This window comes from Schistocerca cancellata, chromosome 3, assembly GCF_023864275.1.
Source record: "Schistocerca cancellata isolate TAMUIC-IGC-003103 chromosome 3, iqSchCanc2.1, whole genome shotgun sequence".
NCBI lineage: Eukaryota > Metazoa > Arthropoda > Insecta > Orthoptera > Acrididae > Schistocerca > Schistocerca cancellata.
In genome coordinates this window covers 546,012,546-546,025,848 of record NC_064628.1, presented here as the reverse complement: position 1 = coordinate 546,025,848, position 13,303 = coordinate 546,012,546, and the positions used below count along the sequence as shown (strand labels likewise).

General features: G+C 46.1%; 1 protein-coding gene and 1 non-coding gene across 2 annotated transcripts in view; both read right to left on the bottom strand.

Annotated features, from left to right (window-relative positions):
• LOC126176416 (low-density lipoprotein receptor-related protein 4) overlaps positions 1–13,303 on the bottom strand; it is a 646,448-nt gene that overhangs the window by 406,232 nt on the left and 226,913 nt on the right. The window lies entirely within an intron of this gene.
• On the bottom strand, positions 7,776–7,849 carry Trnat-ugu (transfer RNA threonine (anticodon UGU)). Its single transcript has one exon. It is a non-coding gene; the product is annotated as a tRNA-Thr (tRNA).

The following is a 13,303-nucleotide window of genomic DNA, read 5'->3' as shown; positions in this document are numbered from 1 at the left end:
ATGCTGCTACTGCTGTCGTTCCAATAAAGCAACTTTACTAGCAGCGCACTGTCTTTCTTCTTAATACCAATTGCGCTTCCTACGAGGAACTCCAACCTTCTTAATCCTTAACGCTAAAGGCGCCTAACAGCAAACCGACGTCGAAACAGGAAGCATTTCACATTCTGATTGCTTACGGCGCCACATTTTCATCTGATGGGAGAAAGTGGAGCTATTATTTTTCCGCATATTCCGCCAAAGAACCGGTTAATGATCGTACCTACAATGTATAGAGCCTGCACTGTAGCACTCGGAAAACTATCAGTTTAATTATGACCACCTGTACATAACTAAAAATTACCCTTCGAGTATGTCTTTTTGATAGTTCCTTACGAGTGAAAGGCAACGACGAAGACGTGCAAGAGAAAGTTTCTGGGTGCATTCTGTGATATAAATCCATGTGAAACAGCGAGATCAGTGTTCACTGATAACAGTTCATGTTCTCCATTATGGCAGGACATCGGGGCAGGATGGCTTAGGAGACATACGATCTCCTATTTATGAATTTTTGAAGATTTCTTTCGAACATTAATCCGAATTTCAATAATCTCTCTGAGACGGAGCACAGTAAGTGTTATTTGACACTACTTTCACTGATCGATGAATGCCTATAATGAAGCAAGTAACTTTGTTTCATGGAGGTGACAGGAACTAAGTAAGTTAAAAGTGCGAAATCGATGGATAATTGGATAAAAAATTTCTTCTGGATCCTAGGATTCACCTGGGCACAACAGTGCCTACACGACCCCTTCCAGAATTTCGCTCTCTGAGGGAGAGACCACGCATGCGTTGTTTTCCTTTTCACTGCCGGTGTCGAGAAACATCGCCGACTGAAATATCACGCTATTTGAGTTGCAACGGAGCTCACATCTTAAATAAATTTTTTGAATGACAATAAACTAGCGCGTTGTCTGTAGTAACTTGGATTGCATTATCCCTAAAGAACTGAAATGGGAACGATCACATAGATAATGTTGAGGGGAAAGCATACCAGAGACTCTGATTCATTGGCACAAAACTTAGGGAATGCAACATGTCTACCACAGAGACAGCTTACACTAAACTTTCCGCCCTCTTCTGGAGTACTGCTGTGCGGTGTGGGATCCGTATCAGATAAGACTGACTGAGGACATCGAAATAATTCAATGAAGGATCCTCGTTTAATACTTTCACGAAGTAGGTGAGAGCTTGCCACAGAAATGATACGCAAATTAGGGTAGTGGTTATCAAAACAAAGGGGTGTTTCGTTGCGGTAGGATCTTCTCATGAAATTTCAATCGTCAGTTTTCTCGTCAGAGTGTGTAAATATGTTGTTGGCGCCCAGGCATATAGGGAGATATGATTATCATAATAAAATGGAACACGTGAGGCAATATTGACTCTATGTCTTATCTTAGAAGATAGATTAAGGAAAGGCAAACCTACCTTTATAGCATTTGTAGACTTAGAGGAAGCTTTTGACAATGTTGACTGGAATACTCACTTTCAAATTCTGAAGGTGGCAGGGCTCAAATACAGGGAGCGAAAGGCTATTTACAATTTGTACAGAAACCAGATGGCAGTTATAAGAGTGGAGGGGCATGATAGGGAAGTAGTGGTTGGGAAGGGAGTGAGACAGGGTTGTAGGCTATCCCCGATGTTATTCAATCTACATATTAAGCAAGCAGTGCAGGACACAAAAGAAAAATCTGCAGTAGGAATTAAAATCCACGGAGAAGAAATAAAAACTTTGAGGTTTGCCGATGCATTGTAATTCTGTCAGAGACAGCAAAGGACCTGGAAGAGCAGTTGAATGGAATGGACAGTGTCTCGAAAAGAGAATATAAGACGAATATCAACAAAAGCTAAATGAGGATAATGGAATGTAGTTGAATTAAATAAGATGGTGCTGAGGGAATTAGATTAGAAAATGAGACGCTTAAAGTAGTAAATGAGTTTTGCTATTTGGGGAGCAAAATAACTGATGTGGTCGAAGTAGAGGAGATATAAAATATAGACTGGCAATGGAAAGGAAAGCGTTTCTGAATAAAAGAAATTTGTTAACATCGAGTATAGATTTAAGTGTCAGAAAGTCTTTTCTGAAAGTATTTGTATGCGAGTGTAGCCATGTATGGAAGTGAAACATGAGTGATAAATAGTTTAGACAAGAAGAGAATAGAAGCTTTCGAAATGTGATGCAACAGAAGAATGCTGAAGTTTAGATGGGTAAGTCACTTAACTAATGAGGAGGTACTGGATAGATTTGGGGAGAAGAGGAATTTGTGGCACAACTTGACTAGAAGAAGGGGTCGGTTGGAAGGACTTGTTCTGAGGTATCAAGATCTCACCAATTAAGTATTGGAGGGCAGCGTGGAGGGTAAAAATCGTAGAGGGAGACCAAGAGATGAATACACTAAGCACATTCAGAAGGATGTAGGTTGCAGTAGGTATTTGGAGATGAAGAAGCTTGCACAGGATAGAGTAGCATGGAGAGCTGCATCAAATCATTTTCTGGACTGAAGACCACAACAACAACAACAAAATAAGAGAAATCAGATTGCTCGGAAAGATTTACACTGGGTTGACAAAAGTCATGGAATACCTGCTAACATAGTGTCGGACGTCTTATGGGCGGCGTCGTGCAACAACTCGACGTGGCATGGACTCAACAAGTCGCTGGAAGTCCCCTACAGAAATACGAACCATGCTGCCTCTGTAGCCGAAAATGTTCACACGATCAGCTGATTTCAGCGATGTGGCATTTGCAAGACCTTACTCATAACAAGTAAGTCACTCATTGAAATATGGAGGACGATTCTGTGCTGTTACAAGCTTTTCAGAATGTGCAGTTTGAACCAATGGATCCTGGCCCCAAACTACCAAGTAGAAAGTTATAAGCGAAAATACACTCCTGGAAATTGAAATAAGAACACCGTGAATTCATTGTCCCAGGAAGGGGAAACTTTATTGACACATTCCTGGGGTCAGATACATCACATGATCACACTGACAGAACCACAGGCACGTAGACACAGGCAACAGAGCATGCACAATGTCGGCACTAGTGCAGTGTATATCCACCTTTCGCAGCAATGCAGGCTGCTATTCTCCCATGGAGACGATCGTAGAGATGCTGGATGTAGTCCTGTGGAACGGCTTGCCATGCCATTTCCACCTGGCGCCTCAGTTGGACCAGCGTTCGTGCTGGACGTGCAGACCACGTGAGACGACGCTTCATCCAGTCCCAAACATGCACAATGGGGGACAGATCCGGAGATCGTGCTGGCCAGGGTAGTTGACTTACACCTTCTAGAGCACGTTGGGTGGCACGGGATACATGCGGACGTGCATTGTCCTGTTGGAACAGCAAGTTCCCTTGCCGGTCTAGGAATGGTAGAACGATGGGTTCGATGACGGTTTGGATGTACCGTGTACTATTCAGTGTCCCCTCGACGATCACCAGTGGTGGTACGGCCAGTGTAGGAGATCGCTCCCCACACCATGATGCCGGGTGTTGACCCTGTGTGCCTCGGTCGTATGCAGTCCTGATTGTGGCGCTCACCTGCACGGCGCCAAACACGCATACGACCATCATTGGCACCAAGGCAGAAGCGACTCTCATCGCTGAAGACGACACGTCTCCATTCGTCCCCCCATTCACGCCTGTCGCGACACCACTGGAGGCGGGCTGCACGATGTTGGGGCGTGAGCGGAAGACGGCCTAACGGTGTGCGGGACCGTAGCCCAGCTTCATGGAGACGGTTGCGAATGGTCCTCGCCGATACCCCAGGAGCAACAGTGTCCCTAATTTGCTGGGAAGTGGCGGTGCGGTCCCCTACGGCACTGCGTAGGATCCTACGGTCTTGGCGTGCATCCGTGCGTCGCTGCGGTCCGGTCCCAGGTCGACGGGCACGTGCACCTTCCGCCGACCACTGGCGACAACATCGATGTACTGTGGAGACCTCACGCCCCACGTGTTGAGCAATTCGGCGGTACGTCCACCCGGCCTCCCGCATGCCCACTATACGCCCTCGCTCAAAGTCCGTCAACTGCACATACGGTTCACGTCCACGCTGTCGCGGCATGCTACCAGTGTTAAAGACTGCGATGGAGCTCCGTATGCCACGGCAAACTGGCTGACACTGACGGCGGCGGTGCACAAATGCTGCGCAGCTAGCGCCATTCGACGGCCAACACCGCGGTTCCTGGTGTGTCCGCTGTGCCGTGCGTGTGATCATTGCTTGTGCAGCCCTCTCGCAGTGTCCGGAACAAGTATGGTGGGTCTGACACACCGGTGTCAATGTGTTCTTTTTTCCATTTCCAGGAGTGTAGTTCTGATACTTCTGACAGCGGAATACGTCTATCGTTAGTGTTATTGCTAAGATTGTAGTGTAGACAAATTTGAGAGGTGGCAGTGTGGACCAAAACAAGGGAAAAATACCTGGTAAACTTGAGCTCCAAAATTCATACCACAAAAACTATGAACACTTGTCCTTCTTCGATACTGTGGAAAACATCTCTTGAACAAGTGACCGTAGCTCTTAAGGTATGCATTCTAGAGCCACTTTTACTGGACATTTTCTTTTTGGTTTCGTCCATACTACGACCTCTGAAAGGTGCCTGCCCTACAATCTTAGCAACAACAGATCCGACAGATGTATTCCGCTCTCAGAGGTTTCAGAATGATTTTCGCTTATAACTTTCGAGCCAGTCGTTTCCGGCCAGGATTCCTTGCTTCAAATTGACACGTTTATCCTTGTCCATCATCCCTGAAAGTTTGGAACGTCATCACGGAATCACATTGTATAGCTGCTGTTGCAGTAAACACGACGAGGGCATCATTGCATACTCGTTGACATTTAAAGAACACAGCTTCTGGATTGGCAAACCTACATATGCACAAAACTCAAAAGTCGCGCAGAACATTTGACTGTCTGATTTGAGTTTTACAATAAAATCCTTAGAGGGTTCCAGGAGAATAATAAATTGCGGATGGTTCAAATGGCTCTGAGCCCTATGGGACTTAACTTGTGAGGTCATCAGTCCCCTAGAACTTAGAACTACTTAAACCTAACTAACCTTAGGACATCACACACATCAATGCCCGAGGCAGGATTCGAACCTGCGACCGTAGCGGTCGCGCGGTTCCAGACTGTAGCGCCTAGAACCGCTCGGTCACACCGGCCGGCAAATTGTGGATGGAAAACCTATTTGAAACCTTCATCTACTGAGACAACAGAAACAAGGACTGTCACGAAGCAGCTAGTTACATTTTCTTCATTGGAGGTCGCTGAACGGCAACACTGCGCGACGTGCTACCTACCGTCAGTCAGCGTACAAAATCATGTTTGCTACCGAAGGCGTGGCTAGAGGCAGGCGCCGGTAACTACAACTTTGACGCTCTGTAGTGCATTTGAAAATGTTTACAGACGTGGGCATCTATCCTCAATTTGTTTCTCGTGGCATCTCTTTACAACCACTCGAAGTTTGCCGGTATCGTTTTGTAGCACTACGTATGGTGTAGTGCCTACAAGTGCAGATATTTCTGTGGGGAGTGAGAACGTTGTACTGTACAGCACTACATCAGTGTTTACGTTATTTGCAGAATAATAATTATGGCTATTACAAGTCATATGTTTTTATGTTGGTTAGTAGCTCCAACTACACGTGTTAAGAACAAGCTATTAATGCCTATTTTACCCCGGACAGCAGGTCGGGCGTTTAAGTGTGGACACGTTGACACAAGACGGTTAGCCTCTACTGACAGTCATACTCCACTTAGTGATGTAGTTATGACAGTGCGGAAAACATCAGATCTTCAAGTTTGTGATGTGTTTGTGGGAAGACTGTTGAATGTAGAGAGACCAAAAAAAAAAAAAAAAACACTGATCTGTGTCCATGTTAAGGTACTACATATAAAATATATTCAGCTATACCTGTAAAACCCTTTGCGTGTGTGTGTGTGTGTGTGTGTGTGTGTGTGTGTGTGTGTGTGTGTGTGTCTGTTTTGCAAGAATTAAGCCAGTAAGCCAGTCCGTCCTTGAACTGACTTGGTGAGCTGCCGCATAGAAATTCATCCTACCTGTTGTGTGGAGATACTCTCGTAGTTTCATGTCCCCTTGCCCCTATTGGAACCGTAGCAGCACAATCGGAATCTGAAAGTGCAGTGCTACTGTCTATGTGTTATATAATGAAGCAGGAAGATGTTTTTGTGCAAATAGGTTTTACATGGCATGCCATTGCAGTGCGTTTATTTAAGAAACACCATAAAATGAACTTGTTCACACTGGTTATATGCTAACAATTAACGGTACGAGAGCATGGTCTACTACTTGACTTGGTCTATCCTATCGACGACAGCCGACTATGGTGCATAGTCTGTAACTTGATCGTACATTCGGTATAGTTCGTACAAGATCATACATCTTCGGTTTATTTATTAATATCAACGTTTCCTAGCGTAGTAAAATTACTGAAAAATAGTATTTATGAGCCGCAGACTCCTCCTAATTTCTAAGTGGCAAAAGGCAACTTCTATACACCGAAGCGGCAAAGAAACTGGTATTGGCATCCGTATTCAAATAAAGAATGTAAACAGGCAGAATATGGTGCTTCGGTCGCCAACGCCTATATAAGACAACAAGGTCTGGCGCAGTTGCTAGGTCAGTTACTGCTGCTACAATGGCAGGTTATCAAGATTTAAGTGGGTCTGAACGTCGTGTTATAGTCCGCGCACGAGCGCTGGGACATAGCATCTTCGAGGTAGCGAAGAAGTGTGGATTTTCCGATACGACCATTTCACGAGTGTACCGCGAGTATCAAGAGTCCGGTAAAACATCGCTGCGGCCGGAAAAACATCTTGCAAGAACGGGACCAACGGCGACTGAAGAGAATCGTTCAACGTGACAGAAGTGCAACCCTTCCACAAATTGCTGGAGACTTCAATGCTGGGCCATCAACAAGTGTCAGCGTGCGAACCATTCGACGAAACATCATAGCTAAGGGCTTTCGGAACCGAAGGCCCACTCGTGTGCCCTTGACGACTGGACGACACAAAACTTTACGCCTCGCCTGGGTCCGTGAACATTGACATCGGACTGTTGAAGACTGGAAATACGTTACCTGGTCGGACGAGTCTCGTTTCAAATTGTGTCGAGCGGATGGAGACAACCTCATGAATCCATGAACTCTGCATGTCAGCAGAGGACTATTCAAGCTGGTGGAGGTTCTTTAATGGTGTGGGGCGTGTGCAGCTGGAGTGATATGGGATCCCTGTTATGTCTAGATACGACTGTGACAGGTGACACGTACATAAGCATCCCGTCTGATTACCTGCATCCATTCACGTCCATTGTGCATTCCGACGGACTTGGGCAATTTCAGCAGGACAATGCGACACCCCACACGTCCAGAATTGCTACAGAGTGGCTCCATGGACAAGGAACACTCTTCTCAGTTTAAACACTTCCACTGGACAGCAACTCCCCAGATATGAACATTATTGAGCATATCTGGGAAGCCTTGCAACGTGCTGTTCAGAAGAGATCTCCCTCCCTCCTAGTAGTCTTACGGGTTTGTGGACAGCAGTGCAGGATTTAATGTCACTTTCCTCCAGCACTACTTCAGACATTATATGAAGATAGTAACTGTTCTCGAAAGAACCGTGCAGCTTCTCTAGAATAAATGATAATTAATTGAAACCCTCAGCTGCCGATAGGTGTTGTTGATATACCTCAATGAGGACAGCTGAAAATGTGTGCCCCGACCGGGACTCGAACCCAGGATCTCCTGCTTACATGGCAGACGCTCTATCCATCTGAGCCACCGAGGAGACAGATGAAAAGCGCGACTGCAGGGACTTATCCCTAGCACGCTTCCCGTGAGACCCACATTCCCAACTGTCCACAATGTACATTCGTAGTGTTCCTAATATTTGTCCATCCACAGGTTGCCCGAACTCTTACGGGAATCGTCACCTTAGTTGGCGCGAGTAATGAGTGGATGGGAAAATATTAGGAACGTTACGAATGTAGATTGTGGACAGTTGGGAATGTGGGTCTCACGGGAAGCGTGCAAGGGATAAGTCCCTGCAGTCCCGCTTTCATCTGTGTCCTCGGTGGCTCAGATGGATAGAGCGTCTGCCATGTAAGCAGGAGACGTCGGGTTCGAGTCCCGGTCGGGGCACACATTTTCAGCTGTCCCCATTGAGGTATATCAACAACACCTGTCGGCAGCTGAAGTTTTCAATTAATTATCTAGTACAAATCCACTTTCCCTACGTATCTCTTTGCTGACGTCACAAGCGATTTCTGCATGGCCACCTCACCCCACTGGTTTTGAAATCGCCAGATGGCCAACGGCCTTTGCAAGCCAGCGTGGGAAGCTACCGCTCGCTCCTTACTCCGCTTGTAGTACGGCACTGATACATTCACTTCACGTGTGCGAAATACCAAAACTGGAAATACAGTAAAATGTGTTCTTGCCAGCGAATAAGGGGTACCTTACCGCGCGCGCGTGTGTGTGTGTGTGTGTGTAAACTTGCTAATGTGCACATTATTGAACTGAATTTGTCACGGATACCAAAATGCACTGCAATCACAATGACTCTAGCTTCTACCTGGACACTTTTCACAAGATAATTTTCGTCTAACACCTCCATCTGACGATGAACTTACAGCGGCTCGAATGCTACATTAAAGCATATCAAATGAAAAAAATGAGAGCTTGCGTATCATACTTACTCACCGCGAAACACTGGCAGAAACAAAAATTTGTACACCATTTTAGAGGTTTCCAATTCACTCAAGATTTGTTGCTGCAACAGTGCGTATGGAGTACATGAAATGATTATATTTGCAGATCAGTAGCATAATCGGTTCTGAGGTGCTAGGTATCGATCCGAGCTGGAACACCTATATTAGGTGGTCTATCCTCGACGGGTAGCAATGCAGGCGCTGACTCCGGCATCCAGTCGACCGTGCAGATGGCGGATACTGTCCCGAGATACGTGATGCCACACCTGCTCGATCTGTTCATGTAGTTGTGTAAGAGTTGTTGGTTGTCAAGTCTCAGGAGTCGCTTCTCATTCCATCAGTTCCCACATGTGTTCGATTGGAGGTAGGTCCGGAAATCGTGCAGGCCAGGGAAGTTACGGCACATCTTGCAGAGCTCATTGAGTTTCATTGGCAGTGTTTGGGCGAACGTTAACCTGCTGAAACAACACATTATCTTCCTGTTGCTCAAATGGTTCAAATGGCTCTAACAAGGGAACCTCCCCATCGCACCCCCCTCATATTTACTTATAAGTAGGCACAGTGGATGGGCCTTGAAAAACTGAATACAGATCAATCGAGAAAACAGTAAGAAGTTATGTGGAACTATGAAAAAAATAAGCAAAATATACAAACTGAATAGTCTATGCGCAAGATAAGCAATATCAAGGCTAATCTGAGCTCAGGAGCGCCGTGGTCCCGTGGTTAGCGTGAGCAGCTGCGGCACGAGAGGTCCTTGGTTCAAGTCTTCCCTCGAGTGAAAAGATTATTTTTTTTTATTTTCAGACAATTATTATCCGTCCGTCCGTCCGATGCGAGGTAACTGCGCCGTAGTATGGGGATGCTACACCAAAACAAACATCCAAACAAAACATATGTTTTGACAGAGCACAGGGAAAACTGTGCGACTGTGAAACTGTTGCATTCATTTGTTGCAGTTTATGTGACGAATTCTTATGTTTTCATCACCTTTTTGGCAGTGATTATCACATCCACAAGAAAACCTAAATCGGGCAAGGTAGAAGAATCTTTTTACCCATTCGCCAAGTGTACAAGTTAGATGGGTCGACAACATATTCCTGTCATGTGACGCACATGCCGTCACTAGTGTCGTATAGAATATATCAGGCGTGTTTTCCTGTGGAGGAATCGGTTGACTTACGACCTTGCGATCAAATGTTTTCGGTTCCCATTGGAGAGGCACGTGCTTTTGTCTACTAATTGCACGGTTTTGCGGTGCGGTCGCAAAACACAGATACTAAACTTACTACAGTGAACAGAGACGTCAATGAACGAACTGACAGATCATAACTTTGCGAAAATAAAGGAAATAAACTTTTCACTCGAGGGAAGACATGAACCAGCGACTTCTCGTTCCGCAGCTGCTCACGCTAACGACGGGACCACGGCGCTCCTGAGCTCAGATTATCCAAGATGGTGCCTATATTGCGCATGGACTACTCAGTTTGTATATTTTGCTTTTTTTTTCATAGTTCCACACAACTTCTTCCTGTTTTCTCGATTGATCTGTGTTCAGTTTTTCAAGGCCTATTCACTGTGCCAACTTATAAATAAATCTGAGGGGGGTGCGATGGGAAGGTTCCCTTGTAAGCACTATGGGACTTAACATCTGAGGTCATCAGTCCCCTAGACTTAGAACTACTTAAACCTAACTAACCTAAGGACATCACACACATCCAGGCCCGAGGCAGGATTCGAACCTGCGACCGTAGCAGCAGCGCGGTTCCGGACTGAAGCGCGTAGAACAGCTCGGTCACAGCGGCCGGACTGTTGCAAGAATGGGAAAAGAATGGGTCTAATTACAGTACATTCTGCACTTACCGAGCACTGTCTAGCGTCCCCTCCAGACAGACCAAAGCTGAAGGAGAGTTGTAGCTTATCGCATTCCACACCATAAGGCCTGGGATGTGGCAAGTGTGATTTGGGAAAATGCAGTGTGTGAGACAGTACTCACCAAATTACGTCGTACGTGCAAACGATCATGATTTGCATGCAGGCAGAATCTGCTTTCATCGCTGAAGAGCACGGTGCACCATTCGATTTTGAAAGTCATGCTCTGACGGCACCAGTCGAGCAGTGTACATCGGATGCTGTGGCGTGAGTGTAAGGTAGGCTGCAGGTGTGCTTGCCCATTGTCCCATTGGTAATAATAGGTTCGCAACAGTACGTGTTGATACATAAGGGCTCACGTGGTCTGTTATCTGTGCTTTGGTAGCTGCGCTTACAATACGGCGATTCTGGTGGGTGTCTGTGCTGCGTGGACGTCCAGAACCTCGTCTACGGATGTGAGAATGTTCACGTGACCACTGATACCGGCACCGTTGCACAACTGACTAAGCACGTCCAACCTGAGTGGCAATTCACCGAAAGGACCATGCCGCAACTCAGAAAGCCACAATCTGACGCTTTTGGCTCTGTTGGCCTTAGGAAGCACGACTGCGTCTCCATTAGATATGGGTAGTTCGCGAACGAACGGGTTCAAAGGAACGGTTCACCAAGATGAACGAAAGGACCGAGGAACGAATTCCAAGGAACTGTCTTTCATAGTTCACTTCGGTCGCGACGGTCTACTTATAGTTCCTGGGAACGAAGAACGATCGGTTCATAGTTCACTTCGGTCGCGGCGGTCTACTTATAGTCCGCGGGAACGAGGAACGATCGGTTCATAATTTACTATTTCACTTCGGTCGCGGCGGTCACTTCGGCAGTTCTCGTTCCTGCCTCGGTCCTGTGCTCGTCTCAGTCTCGGTCTCCCTCGGCCGCACTCGTCGTTCTTCGCATGACTACCTGTCGCAGTTCCACTGCCGACTACTGCTAGTTAGTTCAGTATCCAGCTGTTCGATTCATTTACTGCGCTCGCACATTTTACATGTGCTTCAAACTGTTCTTGCACATGGTTCTGGCTATTCAGCGTCCACGACCGGTAATTAAAAAGTATTTTATATTTACGTAAATTACATAAAAAATATGTTGTATGTAATAGGTACCTCTTTACAGGTAACAAAAGGGCATATCAGCTCACTTCAGTTCCCGCACAGTATGGCAGTTTGATGCGCAGACAATATGATGTAGACACCAGCAAATTTCAAATGAAAACGATTAATGTTGGTTTGGTAGACGACTCATTACTGGCCCGTTATCTAATGCGAGTAATTTCCTTGCGAATGTGAATTATTTTACGTAAACGAACAGAAAACAAAGACGTTGCACTTGCTACGATCTTCCCTCGAAAAGGAAAGGCGACTGTGTTCTGGGGTGGCCGTGCTGGGTCGTAAACATGTTTTAGTTCCGTAAATCCTTACTTCCGTTCGCGCTGAGCCTGCCGGCCTGTCTGTTAGTCTTTACCTGACCATGTGGCCACCGAGCCTTTGTCTGCTTGTAGACGAGCGGCTATTTTCCGTCTTTCTTTGATCTAAGGTAAAATGGTTAAAATGGCTCTGAGCACTATGCGACTTAACTTCTGAGGTCATCAGTCGCCTAGAACTTAGACCTAATTAAACCTAACTAACCTAAGGACATCACACACATCCATACCCGAGGCAGGATTCGAACCTGCGACCGTAGCGGTCGCTCGGCTCCAGACTGTAGCGCCTAGAACCGCACGGCCACTCCAGCCGGCGATCCAAGGTAAAACGGCATGTTCATTGCTATGGAAGGCAGACCGACTTACAACCGAATGAAGCCTGCGCTCTATAATCGAGTGTCTGCTGTCAAATTTTGCAAAGAAAATATGATAACTTGTACAATATTACATATTTCAGTAGTACAGGCTGGCACACGAAAAATCGGCCCCGACCGCTAGACTGCCCATTGTTCCCCAACAATCGTCATCGATTGTTTCGCAGTTGTTGCTTATTTGTTATTTCTTCACTGCCTAATTATTACATGTTTATCTGTTTGTTGTATCTGCTCGTAACGGGCAACAAATCGGGCGTAATTGGCGAGCCGGGGCCGGTTTTCCGTGCGCCACCATATATTATTTCCCTGTGATCAACCACACAAGGCTACAGTTGGCTAAACGAGAGGTTCTGCAGAATCACAGAAATTACTTCTAAAAGTGTGTGAGAATTCTGTAATGAATAAAAACATTATACTCCAGGGGGAGGCAAGTACCCCTCTTGGTGCCCTCCATCCTTCAGTCACCTACACTACTCGTTTCCAGTTTTTCTTAAGAAACATATACCAAGCACAACTGAACGGTGAACGAGTAAAAATGAACGGTTCCCAAAAAAGAACGATCACCAGTGAACTAGTTCCCAAGGATGAACGAGTCTGCCCATCTCTAGTCTCCATGGCATGGTTGCCTGCTTGCTTCACGCGTTAGCGTCACACTGAGCCTTCTGGCTGTGAGCAATCACTATTAAAGGGCTACGCTATTTGTTGGCTGACGACGTTGAAACCATCATCAGTACATCTATTATACCACAGGTGGCATATGTCATCATCGGACCAAAATCGACGTCGTCTTTCCAGGTGTATTAATTTATTTTTCC